The 17,397-nt window shown below is 43.5% G+C and overlaps 1 long non-coding RNA gene across 1 annotated transcript; it reads left to right on the top strand.

Moving 5' to 3' along the window:
* Positions 1–4,017: 4,017 nt before the first annotated feature.
* Positions 4,018–14,121, top strand: LOC137854189 (uncharacterized). The gene is made up of 4 exons (XR_011095006.1): positions 4,018–4,202; positions 4,464–4,619; positions 7,879–8,011; positions 12,001–14,121. It is a non-coding gene; the product is annotated as an uncharacterized lncRNA (long non-coding RNA).
* Positions 14,122–17,397: the final 3,276 nt, after the last annotated feature.

Below are 17,397 nucleotides of genomic sequence, written 5' to 3'. Positions count from 1 at the left end.
CCCAGCACCTTGTGCAGGTGGAATAAAAAGCTCCCTGAGCATGCCGAGCAAAGAATGGGCTGAACGGCAGTGGAAAAAAAAAAAAAAAAAAAAAAAAAAAGGAAAAAATATCTGCTGAGAATATTGTCTTGGCAGGTTCTTTTCTCAAAACTGCGCTGCTCTGTAAGTTTGCTTCATTATCTCTTTTGTGGCCGCTCCGTTGTCTTCATTATAATTTAAAAAGAGGGAGAAAAGGAGGCACCTTTAGTAGCGAAGTCGTAACGTTTTTACAGTAAGCTGTGTCATTGCTCCAACCGTCTCCCGCGCTCCCAATCGGCGGTGTTATGTAAGGTGGCAGGTTAATAAATGCGACACACTGAAATCATTTGTACCAGATTATCTCTCCTTCCAAACTCTGACAGATGCTAAGTCCAGCTGGTAAAAAAAGTTTATAGGCGAGTTGGATCTGGGGCCTTCGCACACTCCACAATGTTGGCTACCAATGCTTGTTTTAATGAGTCACGAATTGCCTGTTTATCTTCTGCTCCCTGCTGTTTCTGCATTTTCTCTTCCAGAACAATCCTAGAAACACATGCTGCTACAGACGCTGGAGCAATGTGTGTAGACATTTGAGCCAAATTATTATAAAGAACTCTTTCTTCTCTGATATTAAAAAAAAAAAAAGGCGAGAATTGCACATTGCCTAGCAAATCGTTATCTCAGATGTTCGCTGTGACACGCTCAATATGGCCTACCAGAGAAAGTTGGAGACATTTGAAACCTTAACAACTACACAAAATGACACTGTAATTGGCGGGTTTTGTTGTTCATGTTCTGGCTCTGCTAAAACTGCTCTAAACACTTTGTTTAACGATGTTACATTATGACAACACATGGCTTCTGTGGAGCAAGTCGTCGCATCGAACATGCGACCGCACGGGAGGAGGAGTGCGCGGCCTGCAGCGCCCTGGAGCACCAAGGGCCTTCATCACCCTCCTCCTCTTCCTCCCCCTGCTCACAGCCATGTTTCTTGCAGGGTCTGGCAGGGCTGGGGAGTGCGAGGCCCTGGTGTGGAGGCAGGGGACCCTGCAGACGTGTGGCAGACCCAGGCAGCACCTGGAGACTTGAGGGGCTGCTCGTGGGACGTGAGGAAAAGCTGTGTGGCCTTTCTCAGCTGTGGACGAAATGAGAAGGGCCGGGGGACAAGCACTAAGTCAGAGGAACCTCTTGAACCCCCAGTTCTCCTGGAAGACGTGACCTTCAAAGACCCGATCTGGATTGGTATCTTTGCAGACCTCAGAAAGCCTCAGAAACTTTCGAAGCAGCAGGGCAGTGCATCTCCCCGGTGGCATGGGAGATGTCCCCCGGCTGCACCCACTGCCTGCAGTGGGGCTCTGCGTGGGGCAGCAGCTCCCATATTTGCAGGTTTCCCAAGGTTTCTTTGTGCGGCAGCTGCCTGGCTGAATGCCCTCCCTGGCGTCCTCAGAAAGAAAGCAGTGAGGAACCTGTTTTTGATAGCGTGCCTGGTTATTAATAGAATGTTTCAGATTTGTCTATTCTTTGCACATGGGAAACTGTATGGTCATTTGGCAGATGTTGAAACTCACTGATTTTATATCCAGCAGCTTGGAAAAACAATGGATGTCATACTCTGTTTAACAAAATATATGCTAGGCAGAGTCCATCTTCTGTGCTAGCAGAGTGAATCTTACTCCTACCAATCACTCACTGTCATGAAGCTGGAGGAACCACTGCAACTCCTTAAGATTATTTGTTTTCAGTTCTAGCTCTCCCTTTACACAGTGCTCTCCCCCATGTACAAGATGCAGTTATTTAGAATGCTGCCTCATGTCTGCGTTCCCTTTTCATTTAGCTTGTTTAACAATATGCTAATGACAGGAAGAAAACATACATATAAAATATTGTAAGCATCAAGACTTGGAAGGAGAAGGTAAATTTGGCTCCCAACCATGAAATCTTATTCTGCAGTTGCCTCCTTAATGGCATCTCTTGAGGTCAGTGGCTTTGAATTCTCCCGATTGTATAGGGTCACTCTGGCAGCATTGACCAAGTAGAAAAGATTCAGCCAGGGGAAACAATGGCAGAAGTCACCCTTTAAATGTCCTGCCTTCTACATCAGGCAATTGATTCCAAGGCTCCCCACTACGATGTCACTGTTTGACCAGTTTGCTTTAAAACAGCTTAATTAGCTGAAAGGAAAGCTATGTCTGAGCATGTTTGTGAGAAAAAAACAAAAAGCGCTCTCCTTTCAGAAAGCTCATGCTCTGTCTTGTCGGAAATCTCTGGTTCTGAAACGAAACAACATTCCTTTCATACGGAATTAAGTCCCTGACAACAAATTTTCCTGGATTGGGGCAAGAAGGGCTTGTGCAGCGCGGAGGTGTGGGCAGTGCTGGCTGTGCTGGCAGGTCTGGGGGTGCCACAGGAGGAGATGGGAGCCGTATGCAGGCTCTTTTCCTGGTTGGAGAGGCTGCCAGCACCAACTTGCTCAGTGCTGTGGTGACACTGGAGTACTGACGTCCAGCTCTTCAGCCAGGCAGCAGTCTGGTTTTGCACAGACAGGAAGCAGAAGTGGAGGCCCTGAAGTGCTGATGCCCAAGTTTTCCTACAGAGGTGTGAGTTTACCCAAACCTGGTGCACAAGGCAAACCTTGAAAGCAGCGGGCAGAGAGCCTGTAGGAATTGCAGGCGATACACCTGATGTCAGCTGGGAGGAAGCAGCAACTGGAGCTGCCAGTCTCGCCTGCTGCAGGCTGAACCACAGAAAGCAGTGCCTGGGGTGAGACCTGACTCTCCTTCCTTGGTTTGTAAGTCAAAACACACAGAGGGACATGTTGTACTGTCTTCATTCTTCCCATTTGCTCTCTAAGCTGCTGGTTGTATGTCTGCAGTGAGATGAGAAAACACTATTTGGTCTGCTACATATTCTTTGCAGCAACCAAACATCTCCTAATGAAATATATATATATATATATATTTAGGGTCTTTGCTCTCTGATGGTCACTGCAACTCGTCAGTGTTACCAGGATGTCACTGCAAGAGCTGCCACCCCATCTTAAAGAGAGAGGGAGGTTTGGATAGTTTGCCCAGGACCTTAGGAGGAATTGGTTTTGGAGTCAGATTTGCTATGCAAAAAATAAATACAGATTTTCTGTTCAGTCCAGCAAGCCATGGTACTTTCCCAGGCCTTTCTGCGTGGGTATTTGCACAGTGTGTACAGGGCTAGTACTGATGTAAAATATATGAATACAGCATCAGAAGTGCATGGGGGTGAGAAATGCAGGAAACCAGAACAAATCACAGAAAGAACCATTTAAACAGAAAATAAGATTCTGTTAACATGTTCCCTGAACTACCTACATGTGGTGATTTTATGCTTATGTATAGCCTCAGTGAAATTATGTGCTAAATGTATTTATAAAAGGGAGTAAAACTTCATAGAATCAAGGTCTTAGTATATTTTGCAACATTTCTACAGCTTCTCATTCCTGTCATTCATTTTTCTGGGCATTTATGAGAAATTTCAGTAGATGACAGTTTGTTTGCTCACGTCCAGAATAGAGAAAATATTTTTAAAACATTTCACTTTCACTTCATAAAGGATTCTGGCTCACATATGAAAATAAGGATATGTCTCGGTGCTGAATTAAAAGCTTTAGTTAAAATATTTCTTTGTAAATATTTTCTTTTTCCAAAAAACCCCACACAATCATGTGCTTCTATTTGAAACAACATTCTGCTTAAGACAAGCTGTTTACCAGTGGTTTTTCCCTTCTCAGCTTTACAGAAAGGTGAAGGGAAGGATGATTAAACCAGAAACAAAGTCAGTAATTAGCAGTATAAATCTCTCCGTGATTTCAGTAGGTCACGAAATTAACTGGTACAGACTTCGGACACATCTGCTCTTTTGGCAACTCGTGCCCTCGGCGAGGCTGCTCATTGGCTCGCCCTAACCATGCGATGGGTCTCCAGGAGCTGATTTGTGCTCCCCGAGCTAAGTGCAGCGCAGTGACGAAGCCCGACCATTTCGAAAATGCTGAAGCACGTACCAGGGACTGAACCTTCCCGGCAACTGCAGCGCAGCCTCACATGTTCCCGAAGAGCTGTGTGGGCCCCTGAGTGGAGGGGGGCGCGAGGGGTTGCTGCATATGGCTGAATGCTGCTTTGCAAGGCTCAGACTCAGGAAAATGCCAGGGGGTTCAGGTATGAGGTACCTGGCTGCCGCACCGCAGGCTGCTATAGCACGAAGGGGGCTGTGCCCACCGGCACCAGAGTTACTGCTTAATTTTTGTCTTGGCTACAGCCCCACTCTCCTGGCAGCAGAGGAGCAAGAGGCTTAATGTGCCAGGAACAGGGAAGCAGGGTGGAAGGGAGGAAACCAAGAATACTGCTTCCTTTAATGCTCAAAATACTTTTTTTTTTTTTTTTTTTTTTTTTTTTTTTTTTTGCTTTGTATTTTCGAAGGAAAATGTAGCAGAGCAATGAAGGATGGTGCTGCATCAATTCTGCTGCTGGCTGCTGTGTCAAGCCAGAAGCTGGAGGTCAAGTGCCTGCTGCAAATCCAGCTCTGATCTGCTGGTCTGCCCTAAGCCTTTTGCCTCTGTGCCTGTTGTCAGTCAGGTAAAAACATCAATCAAAGCTGTCAATCTGATATGTACTTACTTTTCTCATGATACAGTTATGGATGTAACTAATAGGTTCTGAATTGAGACATCAGCCTGCCTCAGAAGATAAAAACTATATGCTGATCTTCCAAGGGTTTGCACTTGGGACCCTGTTTCCTTTTTGACCATTTCATTATTATTTAGCAGCTCAACTCAGCTGTGTGGTGGTGGCCAAAGCAGCAGTGCTATCCAAAAACATCTATCCAAGTAGGGGTGGCATGTTATGCTCTGTGTGGGTTGGCTCATAATTCATACAGCAAACTCAGCTGGAAACTGTGACAACCCCCGTTTAACGTAGAAATCTCAAAGATTCAATTACAGAATTTGTGCCTGTAATTCCAAGTGCACACACTTGGTATGCCCAAACCCTAGGCTTGGGGACCCCAGGGAGCACAGTGTAGCAATAAGTGGGCACATGAGGCTCTCTGAAACCCAGTAACATTTCCTCCCTTTCCAGTTTCATCTCAAACCTCTAACATCCCCAGGCTGTCAGTACAAAGGCAGCCTGTGGGACCAGCGCGGGGCCATCAGCTTTTGCTCAAAGCAAAGCATGCCTGTGCTCCTGGGGACTGCATGGGGGGGACTGTGGAGCACTTGCTAACAGCAGCGTGATGCCTGGCTGTGCTCTGCACAGGGAAGCCTGCAGAGCCATTGTGGCATCAACTCTCTTCTATTCAAGAAAGAAAAGAAAAAGAGAAGATAGTCAAAAAGATCTGTTCTTTCTGAAAGCTCTCCTCATATTTTACCATTTCATTTGAGCTTTCTGCCTTCCTTTCTTTTTCTCTTTCTTTCTCTCCCCATGCACAATTGAAACACAAGAAAAGAGCAGAGCTGCAACGTTGCAGTATCCCACTATCATTTTTTCGATTGTCTTTGATATGCTTTATAGTCTGGTGCATAAAAACAGATAGCATTAGGGAACATGACATTAGTTTAGTGTACCTGTACCCCAGCATCTCTGTTATAGGAAGAATGTTTGCTGTTTGGCTTTAAAAAAGAAGAGCTTGACTGTAAGCATATTTAAAACATGTATTTTTGACACTGTTCTTACAAGTTTTTTGCATCCAGTATGTAGTTTCCTAGCATGAGGATTCCCCTACATATTACAGCCAAAGGTGAGGAGATTATTATCCTAGGTGAAATACACTGTTCTATAGCAGGCAAACCATGCTTACAAATCTGCTTTTTGCATTTCCAAGTTTATTTTTTTCATGCTATTCATATTGCTCTTTGAACTGTATCAACAGTAGTTGGCGATAACATTTTGGTTCCTGGTTATCATTTTACTCCACAGTCTCTTATTGACTTCAGTGGGATGAGACACTGGGTAATACACCTCACACCATGAGAAAGATAACAAAGTGTGAACATTTGGTCACCAGGTTCCTCATTTTTGCATCGGTTGTGGTTGTTACCACACCAGTGGTAACATTTGGCTGATCTGGGTGAATTTTATTGAATTTCAGCTTCCCATGGCACGCAGTAGCCCAGCCACAGTGAGCTGGGAGGATTGGCAAGCAGGAGCAGAGGAGAGCTTTCACCAGCACTGTGGTGAGGAGGCACAAATGCCATACCTTGGTGGGAGGTGCAATGGCTTAGACATATGTTTGTGGGTTGTGTTACGCCATGCAGCACCACTGCCTTCAACCCACTGACTCAGCAGTAGCCAGCTAGCTGGAAAATCATCCATTTCCCTTTTACGGCCCTATAACACTGTTAGAGCTCCTCCAAGGGCCTTAAAACAATACGAAAGTCCCAGGAAATCATGTTTTGCTGACAAGCTATACTGCTGTACTCTCTTGGTCTTGCCAGCAGGTCTCATAAATGGCTCACCTAGCTAAAGAGAGCCCCTGAAAGCGCACAGTTTGAGAGATACGGGCTTTAAACCCCATCTCGCTGTGTCTGTGGGACATTGTCAGCCCTGCTGCAGCCTGTTTGGAGAAGAAGTGGGAGCTGGTGTGTGTTCTCAGGGCACCTTGTGGCCCCCCAGACCCTGAGGGCCCACGAGGTCCCCTCTGCCCATTCCCCCCTTGGCTGCCAGGACCAGGACTTGAAGATGGTGGTGGCCCCTCACTGCCCCACGGGGCTCAGCCCACAGGGAGCTGCCTCCCTTTCTCTTGCACCGCAGCCTTTGTGCGAGTGTCAGCCGAGCATCCCTCTCATCTCCCAGATTGATGGCACCGTCTAGGACTTGCAGCACAGACAAGATAAACTAAAGGCTTCTGCAGACAGGTATGTAACTGTGGAGACAGCAACGCCGCAGAAGAGGCCGCCGATCAGCCAAGTGTTTGTCCCACAGTCGACTCTCCGGCACAGCGGTCACCTTTGACATGACTGGCTGAATAGGAGTTTGTTTTCTAATTTCCATGGTTCAGCCGTAGGCCACGCAAAGTAAATACAAGTAAACGGGCAACAGTGGGTTCAAAGGAACATAAGACAAGTATTTGCCCCCTCGGAAGACAGTTTGGGTAGTGTTCACATGTGAATCAATCTGTTTTGGGTCTTTGAAGTGGGTTTGATTAAGAAGAGTGGGGCAGAGTACGAAACTGATGGGGCCAACAAAGGATTGCCCATCTTTTGGGGCACGCTCCAGAGGCAGTGTGAGCTGCCAGTGGTGCTGTGGCACAGAGGTGAACTCTTGAGCAATTTGATCAAGGAGGGATATTTTCTCAGAAGTGACAACCTGCTCTTTGCCAGGCTGCAGTGTTTTGGAAGAGCCCTAGGACAGTGAGCGTAAACAAGGAGCTTTGGTGAGTGGGCAGATGTGTGTGCCCCAGGAGAGGAAAGGGAACAACACAGCCAAAATCCTCATGCACCACCTTCCAGAGCACGAGGTGGTGGAACAACACCCACCACGGTGCTGTAGAGGCCAGGCACCAGGGCTGTTTTTCTTGGTTTGTTCATCGTTGTTTTGGTTTTAAGTGTTTTATTTAATTGTCCTTGAATTCAAAGGAAGTGAAATATCAAGTACCGCTATTAATGTTCCTTTAAGTATTACAGAAATAACACCCTGCACATCGTATCAAAATGCTGCCTGGATAGGAAGCGTGTCTTGTGGAGTCTCTAACTTTCCCAGACATCTTCATGCTTTTACCATTGCACATGATTTTCCTTCTGATAATGTACAGCATATCCCCTCCAGGGAAAAAATCTATTATTTTTTACTATTTGTGATCTGATTGACTTGGTCACTGTCACTCTTCTCCTGAAATTAGGTGTGTGCCTACCCTTTGCACAAGTAAAGGTTGTGTCAACATGTGAAACATTTTTGGGACAAGACAAAAATTTGGATCCTAGGCATGGTTGGTGGTCAATGGTCATTCCATAACGGATTTCACAGAGCAACAGGTAAGAGGACTTGAACAGATGCAATTAAGGTAATTCCTACATTGTTTATCTATATTAATGCTTTATCTCCTGTGCTTACTAGCAATAAAAGCTAAGTAGAGACTGCATGTCCTTACAGATTTTAAAAGGGTTTTAGTACCTTTTAGGATAAAAGCAATCACCTAAACAAAGTAAGTCTTTACTTTAAATTAGATGGATTATTCTGAAAAGTTGCAGGTCAGAAAAGTCTCCAGAGCTGTTCATCATTATACCTTATAGACTCATAATGAAAAGCAAAGGCTGGTCAGGGAGAGGATGTGCTATTTTTGCAGGTAATCACCGGTGCAGGTAATTTCATAGCAGAGCTCCTGAAATCATGCTGAGGACACCCTGGTGTGGCCATTCATTTATTCATTCATGGGAGTGGTAGCTCCACTCCCATCCTGTAACTCTGATAACAAGGCAGAACCTAAGAGCCATTTCTGAGAAGAGGGGAAGGCACCTGTTTGGTACCTTGGCCATTAAAGATGAACATAAAGCCAGGGATGACTGCACTAAAACCCAGTTGCCACCTGAAACTGGCAGTGCCAGCCTGAGCCTGAAGGGATGGGGCAGGAGCTGGCACAGGCACATCCTCACAGCCAGTGGGACAAGCACCCTGGTCTCTCCACATATGAGCCAGATCTTCACCATATGAGCAAAAAAACAGGGAGGGGTAAGCCAAAGAGAGAGAGGGAAGCACACACAACTGCCTGAGGCTCCTCTTTCTTTTATCCTGCAGCACAATAAGAGGGAGTGTGGACTAACATACAGAGAAAGGCAGTAGCAACCAGAGGAAAAAAGACAAGCAGGAGCAAACCAAACTTCCTTGTGTTGCCTCCTCAGTAGCCAGGGCACAGATGTGCTCCGTCTGCTGTCTTGTCCTTTGTTAACTCCACTTCCCATCCCTTTGAACCTCATTAACTGGTGCAGAAAAGAGAGCACTGGTTATTACCCCAAGTGATAATCCAATTACTTGGGATAATAAAGTGCCTCTGTCTTCATACAACAGACCCCAGAGCAACTACTGTTGGTAGGAAGAGGAGTGAAAAACTTGCAAAACCATTCACAAGATTTTTTTTTCATCCTCCCTACCCAGGGGTTCAGTTGCCATCCAGCCCTAACCATTGCTCCCAGTGCCCTGCCCAGACATATTCGGATCAGATGTTATAAACTCCTTCCTCATCCTCCTTCTTCTCTGCTGGTTATTAGGGAACTTTAATTCTGTAATTCCCAGAAGCAAATGCTTGAGGATTTCAGTCATCATGGTTGATCAATACCTACAAAATACCCCTCAATGAATAAATTTTTTTAGCAATTTTAAGAAATGTTCTTGAGGAGGTCATGATTTATGTGAACGTGTGTTGAGGTCAAATTCTTAAGTGACTTTTTTTCCTCTTCCACAAATCTATCACAAACAGTTGGCCTTCACCAATATTCCCCCTGAGTTGCAAACCGTGGCCAGAGATAGCACCTTGTCTGAGTGGCAGTGTTGGTCCTTCACTAGGAGAAAATGCAGGACTAAGGACTGTGGGTTTGAATCTCATATAGGAAAACAGAATTTGAAGGGAAATTACAAGACATGTACAAATTTAAAAAATATAACTCCTCTGTCTGTGCCACTCCAATATTTACAAACAAGGTGCCCTAAACTCTTATTAGTGATTGTAGAAATTAAATGTTATAAATGTAATTTCTTCCCCAACATCTACAAAACCAATTTTAATTCTTTAACTTCTTTTGCAAATACTTTTAAAAATCTTTGAATTGTTTTTAATTTCTTTAATTTAAACAGTGAGAGATCTTGTTACATGGCTAATATCACTACCTCTATTCACAGGCAGTATAATTCCCATTCCACTATGCCCCTTGGAAAATCCTTGTCTCTTTTGGCAAATACAAGCAGTGATCTGCTGCTGAATGAGACACTATTTCACCTGCTTGTGTTCTGACATCAAACCTTGAGAACTGCTTTCTGAAAGAAAACAACAACAACAACAACTATTTTTCATGTTTCTGGACAAAAAGTCAAATGAGGATAGGAAAAAAAGGCAAAGCAAGATGATTTATACATTCCAAAATATCTTCCCTGGCACATTCCTGTGATGCACCTCCAGCAGTAAGCACATAAAAAAAATTTCTGTGAAGTCCCAGACTCTCCTTTTTGAAGGAAGCCAGTTCATAATATAGAGGAACAGTTCATTTATTTTTATTTTTATTTTTATTTTTTTTTACTTGTTTATTTTACTTTTTACTTTCTCACAAGGAAGGATAATTTGTGTGGAGGGTGCGATCTTGGCGGAAGATGAGATTTAAGGAGTAATGGGAGGGCACAGAGGGTTCATTGTTGGGCCAGCAATCTGTCATGCAGGAGGGCTGTCATAGGAGCCCCGAGGGGCCGGCAAGGCATCACCCGAGCTACGTGGCTGAGGGGCACGCTGGCTCACCTTGGGCTGCCCAGCTCGGCTCTCTGTGCTGCACCTCCCGCCGGGGGCGGCGGGGCAGGCTGACCCCCGCCCTAAATCACTGGCCAAGGGAGAGCTGCACGGAGGGCGAGAGGGCTGGCGGAGAAAGGGCTGAGATTTATAACTGTACCATACCTCTGTCTTTTGAAAATTAAATGGCGTGTTAGAGAGAACAAAAGAGGGTTCACGGAAGGGGGTGAGCCCATGCGTGACCAGTTCGGGATTTGGGACGGAGTGGACGAATGGCTTCAGTCCGTCAGTTGAGTTATTGTGCTGGAGGGGAGGTGCAGCACCATGAAGGGCACGCTGGGCTGTGGTGGGGCTCCGGTGCAACTCCTGTCCCAAAGCCAGAATCAGCTACACAGCAGCATGCCATGGCTGCGGGAAGACTCCTGTCCCCATGGTGCCCACAGCGGAGCACAGGCAGGGCTGGCAGCCCTGGGCAACTTCACTGAGCTCAGCTGCCTGCTGTCTGCATGGGACCAGCCTCGGGTCTCCTTGGTGTAAGGTTCTGATCTAGAGAGAAAGCTGGTTTTATTTGTGAGGATGATGAAGGGCTTGGGATTTTCATCAGTACTGGCATTTTGGTGGGTTGTGAGGAAGCCCTTGGTGGTGACTTCCCTTGGTAAAACACTTTTGTCCCCTGGCTTCCAAAATGAAGGAGCCCAGTGGGGTCAGCAGTGCCAGGCAGGAGGACACCGCTGCACATCCCAGCACTGCCTGAAAGTCCCAGGCCACCGATAACTGGTGTAACACAGCACAGCTTCACTGTGGGCAACCCTGCAATGGGCAATTTATATCAGCTGAGGATCCAGGCTTTCGTGTCATTAAAGACATGGTAGAAAAAAATCTGTTGTGAATGAAGGAAGCTCCGACTAAAAAGTCCCAACAAGTTAGCTCTTTATTCTTTATCAGTGAAGTCTGCACACAATGAAAACACGGACAAGGGAAATTTGCACAGCATTTAACTTAGGTCAAAAAAACAAGTAATTTGTTAAGTGGCAAGGGCACCAACACGTGCCATGTCACGCTGGATTTTCTTTAAAAATAAAAAAAATAACAAAGTTAAACTTTCAGTCAACCTGAAAATATTTGCTTTTTATGGGGGCAGTGCGGAACGAATGGGACAGCAAATCTTTCTTCGGTTGCTCGTTTACAGAGACTGAAAAGCTCTATAGAGACAGTGGGAAAAGAAGGAAAAAGGAGGGGTTGCAGAGAGGGAGGAAGAAAGAAAGAAACAACAAAAAGAAAGAGACGGGAAAAAAGGAAGAGAAGGGAAGAGAAGGGAAGAGAAGGGAAGAGAAGTGAGGGAGGGAGGGAGGGAGGGAGGGAGAAAGGGAAGGAAGGTGGGATGGAGAGAGGAAGGAAGAAAAAAACACAAGCACTGAAAGTCTTTGTTAACACAATATTATCAAAGACAGATTTTAAAAATGTACTGGGTTAAGAAACTAAACTCCTTGGACTACTTGGTAATCTCATTGCTGACTAGGAAGGTATCTCTTGCAGAAACAGAGACTGCAGAAGAAGCCTCTGGTCAGGAACACAAATGAAAGAGGAAACACGAAACATCTCCAGGATCAATGCAGGAGCTGTCCAGAGCAAAGAGGGAAATCCTGGTGCTTGTGCGGTAGCACGAAAACTGCCAGGTATAAATTTAACCTCTGAAGTGCCAGGCAGATTCTCTCTGATTTTTCCAGTTTACCTGATTTGCTGACTTTTGGAAAATATTGTGAGATTCTTGGACCAAAATATAAATGAATGACCTTTGAATTCTCAGTGGCATTAAAGCCTCTTAATTGGAAACGTGTTATTTTACTGAATTCATTTAAACTCATGTAAAAAGGGGAACCATCAAAATAGATACTCTCATGTCATCCTCTAGGTTTTCCCCCCTTCAAGTACTGTTTGAGCTGTGGTATTTGAGTACACAGAGCTCAAAGTTTTCCCTTCCCCTTTCAAATACACATTCCCTGATCCTTGTCATTAATAATCTTGATTCTGTGCTTGCTTCGAATATCTTCTCCAGCTTCTCATAGTTATTTCACTCCATCCCCTTTCCTGAGAGCAGACCTATGTTCTCCCAGAAGACATTTCCATTTAATTTATTTTTTTTGTTTCATTCTTCCCGTTAGCTTTCTGAATGCAAGTTCAGACATCCAGGCAGCTTTTACTTACCTACCTACTAGAATGGAAAGCCCATTTTATCCTCATTTCCTGTCCAGACTATTTCTATTTCTAATATTTCTATTTCTATTTCTCTCTCTCTCTCTCTCTCTCATTTGAAATGCCTTTCATCCTACTAATTACTGCCCAGAGTGATGCCACAGAACAACACTGCGGTGCAACTTTGCAGTGCTTCCTGCTCACACTCACACACACATGCACACAGAGACACAAGCGCGTTGGGAAGCAGGAATGCAGGCGAGTTTTGACCTCCGGTGTCCGCACAATGAGCCGCGGACGATGCAGAAGGTTGGCTGCTTCTATACAGACCTGCTTTTGTGCTCTTGTCCAGGGCTTGATCCTTGGAGCCCTGCGTGCTCAGTAGACGCCAGAGAGATAGATGTGATCTGTTAGCCTCATCCAGCGCCGGCAGCTGAGCCATTTTCACACAGGCAGGCAGGTATGGCAAAGCCTGGGTAACAGATGAGAACCCATGGGGAGCTCTTGACTATGGAGAATGAAAAATCAAAAGAAACCATATTGGACACAGATACAAAAGGAGTCCCCTGTTCCTTTTCTATCCCCCCTTGTTTCTTTTCTCCTCTTCCTTACCAGGCTGTAATGAATGTGGAAAACTGCTTCCCCCCTCAAAGTATGTGAGGACATATAGATTCCAGATGCTATTCTATGCAAATACTTCCACCCTTCCCTGCCCAGCAGCACTGCTTGTTAACCCTTCTGCCTATCTGTTTGCTGCCTTGTGCTTTCCACACTGCTGTAGGAAATAAATAAAAATTAAAAAAAAAAGAAGAAAAAAAAAAAGAAAAACCACCTTAAAATACCTTAACCTTTATTCTCAGAGCACAGTGTACAGCTTAACACCCTACATATTGCACTTGGGCTCAGCACAGCTGAAGGCACAAAGCCACAGTTAACACATTTCTGGCATTGAAGTTAATTTGATGTTTTAATCACATAACATCATGGAAAAAAAAAAAAAAAAAAAAAGAGGTTAATTCCTAACAGTGATAACAGTATGAGCTCTCCCTTCTAGTCTGTTTGTAGCACGTCCAGAGTCAGAGACATTTGTCTTGGTGAAAACAGTCTGTAGATGACTTTTAGCATAAATACATGCAAATTAAAGGGAATTAAAGGAGAGTACATAAAGCACAGGAACCTTAAGGATCTGTTTCTTGGACAGCTGTGAGTCTTTTGTCTCCCACTGGCAGTTTTGTGAGCCTTGCTTCACACAAGTCATAACCCAAAATGGTTTTGCTCAGTAACTAATATAGGACCAATTGCCCCACTCCTGGTGACTGCAACTTATTCACAAACTTTCTGAAAACCATTTCCATGTCCAAGAAGAAAAGAGAGATGTAGAGGGCAACAGAAATCACTATTTAAACATATATGACTTTTTCTCAAAGAGAAAAAAAACAAAACAAAACAAACAAAAAAAAACAACCTTCTCCTGATATTTTATGAAAGACCCTTCTACCAAATAAAATCGTTTTTGTGGACCTCCTATTTATAATCCCTTAGCACATGAGTGTGTCTATCTGGACGCACATACCCCAGGATCACCCTAACGACAGCAGCAGTGCAGCTCCAGGGTTTTGATCAGTGTGCACTGCAATTTGATTTAATCCCTCCCAGAATTCAAAAATGGATCACTTAGCTTTGTTGTGACAGATTGATGGTAAGATTTGAGAGAGTACCGTAAGAGGGAGAGGTCTCAGGCGTGAATACAGAAGGCTCAGACGCTCAGACATTTATAGAGAGATGGATGCATTCTCCTCAACCAAATAAATACACTTTTTGTGTGGCACTCACACACTCTGACTCCTGGCAACAGCCCTTTCTGCGTCTCGTCATGTGGGACTGAGACCCTTGCAATGCAGTTTTGTTAGTATTTCATTAGTCTGTATAAGGTTTTCCTTAAGTTCCAAGGGTATATTCTGCTCCATGAAATATATTTTATCTGATTTGCATTGGGGTCCTGCACAGAGATGACATGGAGTCTCCGTATCAATTTGTACTAGACGTCACGAACACACAATGCTACTTTACGAGCCTTATTTTGATCATCCAGTACAAAACTATGTTAAAAGTTAGGGTGGTTACCAATTAGATTGTAACATTTTCTAACAATCTTTCTAAAAGGAACTACTGAATTAAGGAAATTTACTAAGCAACCAAATGAGTCTTGTACTGAAATATTTTCCCCAGTTTTCTAAGTGACAGGTAGAAGAAGACTAGGGATGTTCTCCAAACAATTTTACTCCATCTTGCTTCAAGAAATAGCTGAATGACAGCATAGGTCTTATTTTTATTTATTCGTTTATTTATTTTTGTTTGCATGGGCAAAAATGAGTTTTTAATGCATTGCATTTCTCCAGTTCCTTAAAGTGAAGGTCACTTAGGGAATGTGAAACTAGATTAATAACTTCGTAGGGCTGCAAGAGGTGGTAACTGTTGTATTTGTTCTGAGTAACACTGTTTTCTTTCCTTAAGAATCAACTAGTAGGAATCCTCTATAGGGTTGCAGCCTTGAAGTTGAAACTGAAGCACTGCAGATTAACTGAGAGTATCACAAAATCACTATTTGGCTGTAGGTGTATGTGTAACACCTTTTGATCTGTACTGTAGTACAACTTACTCCAAACACAGTATTTCACTGATTTTGCTGATTTACAGCTTCTGCTAACCTGATGCCTGCTCCAAAGCCCATGGGAACCCTGTCTTTCTCCTGACCACAGCAAAATGTACTGCATAAAAATAATCTCCTTTCCCTGAGAAACCCATCCTCTCTGGTCTTTATTTCTGTGGTGATGTAGCAGACTCCAGTCTTACTCATTTTCTTGACCAGCAAACAAAAGCATGAAAGCAGCAGAGATGTCACAATGCTATGTTTTTTCTTCTGTCCATTTGAATGCCTCTTCTCAGAGGCAGGGCTGTGCTAGTCTTGTTTTAGTTTTTGCTCTGCTGGCCACAAAGAGTGTTACAGAAGTGAAGACCAGCAGGAGTATCGTTTCTGACTGGAATTTGGATGTGAGCTATGAAAGAGGTGACAGTTCTTCCATAACTCCTCAAAAAAAAAAACACACAACCTTTTCCAAACTTAATGAAAGCAAAACAGAACCTCTGTCATCACAAGTGCAACCAGAAAAAAACATTAGGGTTAAATAGTCATGTTTGACTAGGAAATGGGGAAGGGTCACCTGATCTCCCGATGTTTCTCTTCTCCCTATAGATCTTTCTTGTTCTGCTTTTATGCTTAAATAATAATAATAATAATAATAATAATAATAATAATAATAATAATAATAATAATAATAATAATAATAATAATAATAATAATAATAATAATAATAATAATAATAATTGGGGATAGGTTGTTGTATGTGTGACTTTGCATGTGCTTATACGTGCCAGTTTGCTAGCACTTAAATTTCCTCTAGAAACCATGTTTCTCTCAACACAGAGGAGTTGTTTCTCCCTGGACTATGAGCACCTTTTTCTCATCACTTCAAATGTTTCAGCGAGAGCTCATCATGCTCCCCAGGAATCTCAGCTCAGGCTCATGTATCTCAAAACAGCCTCCACATGCTACCCACACCTCCTGTGGTGTCCAGGCTGCCTACTATGGAATATCTGAGTCTTTCCAGAATGCAACTCATTTCTTTTCAGAGATGCTCTGCTGCTCTCTTTCTGATGTGATTTAGCATTTAGTTTATGATGCTTCTTGAAGTTCTGGAAATAACCTCAATGCAGAAAGAGCACAGCCCTTACTGACTGCCTTGAGTACCCAAACTGGTGGGAAAGCTGTCTTTCCAACAGAGTTAACATAGCAAGGTCTTTCCTGGGTATGCCGTTTTCTAGTGACAAAAATGAGTAATCTCAGAGACTATGAGTTTGATGTAAGTAATGGAGACAGCTCACCATTTAAAAAAATTGTAAATGACCAGACTTGGTTGATAAACAGGGGGATTTCCAATTTCTGTGGCATGCTTATAAGAATTTTTCTATTCTCTTTATGGACGATACAGAAAAAAAAATGGAGCTTTCCCAAAGTGTAAGAGTAGGGGACCCCAGACTGGGAGTGAACAGATATTCAACATGCCTACAGGGCAATGTGTTCCACTGAAATGAAATCCACTACAACACAAAGTAGTAAGTGTGAGAAGCTTCATTTGAAACCTAACTCTTTATGGAACAACTTTGTTGAAGCCTACTCACAGACAATTTCAGGTTTTATATGATGGCAATTCACAACTACAAAAATGGTCCAGCACATATCATCATTTGAATGTGTCAACACCATAAAAGATAATGGAGAGCTCCTTGATCTAATATAGTCAGACTTTCCATATGGCCTGGCATAAAATGTTATGAAAGAATTGGAGAATTAGGAATGAAAAATATTGCTGAGAGGCAGGAAACAAAGAACAAATGGCATTTTGTCATTGTGACACAAGCTAATGATGGTCTCTCACGAGGTTACACATTATGTTTCATGTTGTAAAGCTAGCTGGAGAAATACTGGTGCTGGGACTAAACAGCTCCTCACAAACTAAAATGTCTCACAAAATCTGATCAATTCAATTTGGAAAAAATCTGGAGAAAGAAAAGTTCTGGCAATGTTTCATTTGAATGATTGGGAAATAAAATATTCACCTTCCACTTGACTAAATTTTCTTCTTCAAAAGAAATCAAATCCTATATTGTGCTGTATTATGC

This window comes from Anas acuta, chromosome 3 (genome assembly GCF_963932015.1).
Source record: "Anas acuta chromosome 3, bAnaAcu1.1, whole genome shotgun sequence".
NCBI classification, from domain to species: domain Eukaryota; kingdom Metazoa; phylum Chordata; class Aves; order Anseriformes; family Anatidae; genus Anas; species Anas acuta.
The sequence above is the reverse complement of the archived record's forward strand: the minus strand, read 5'-3'. Positions and strand labels throughout refer to the sequence as shown.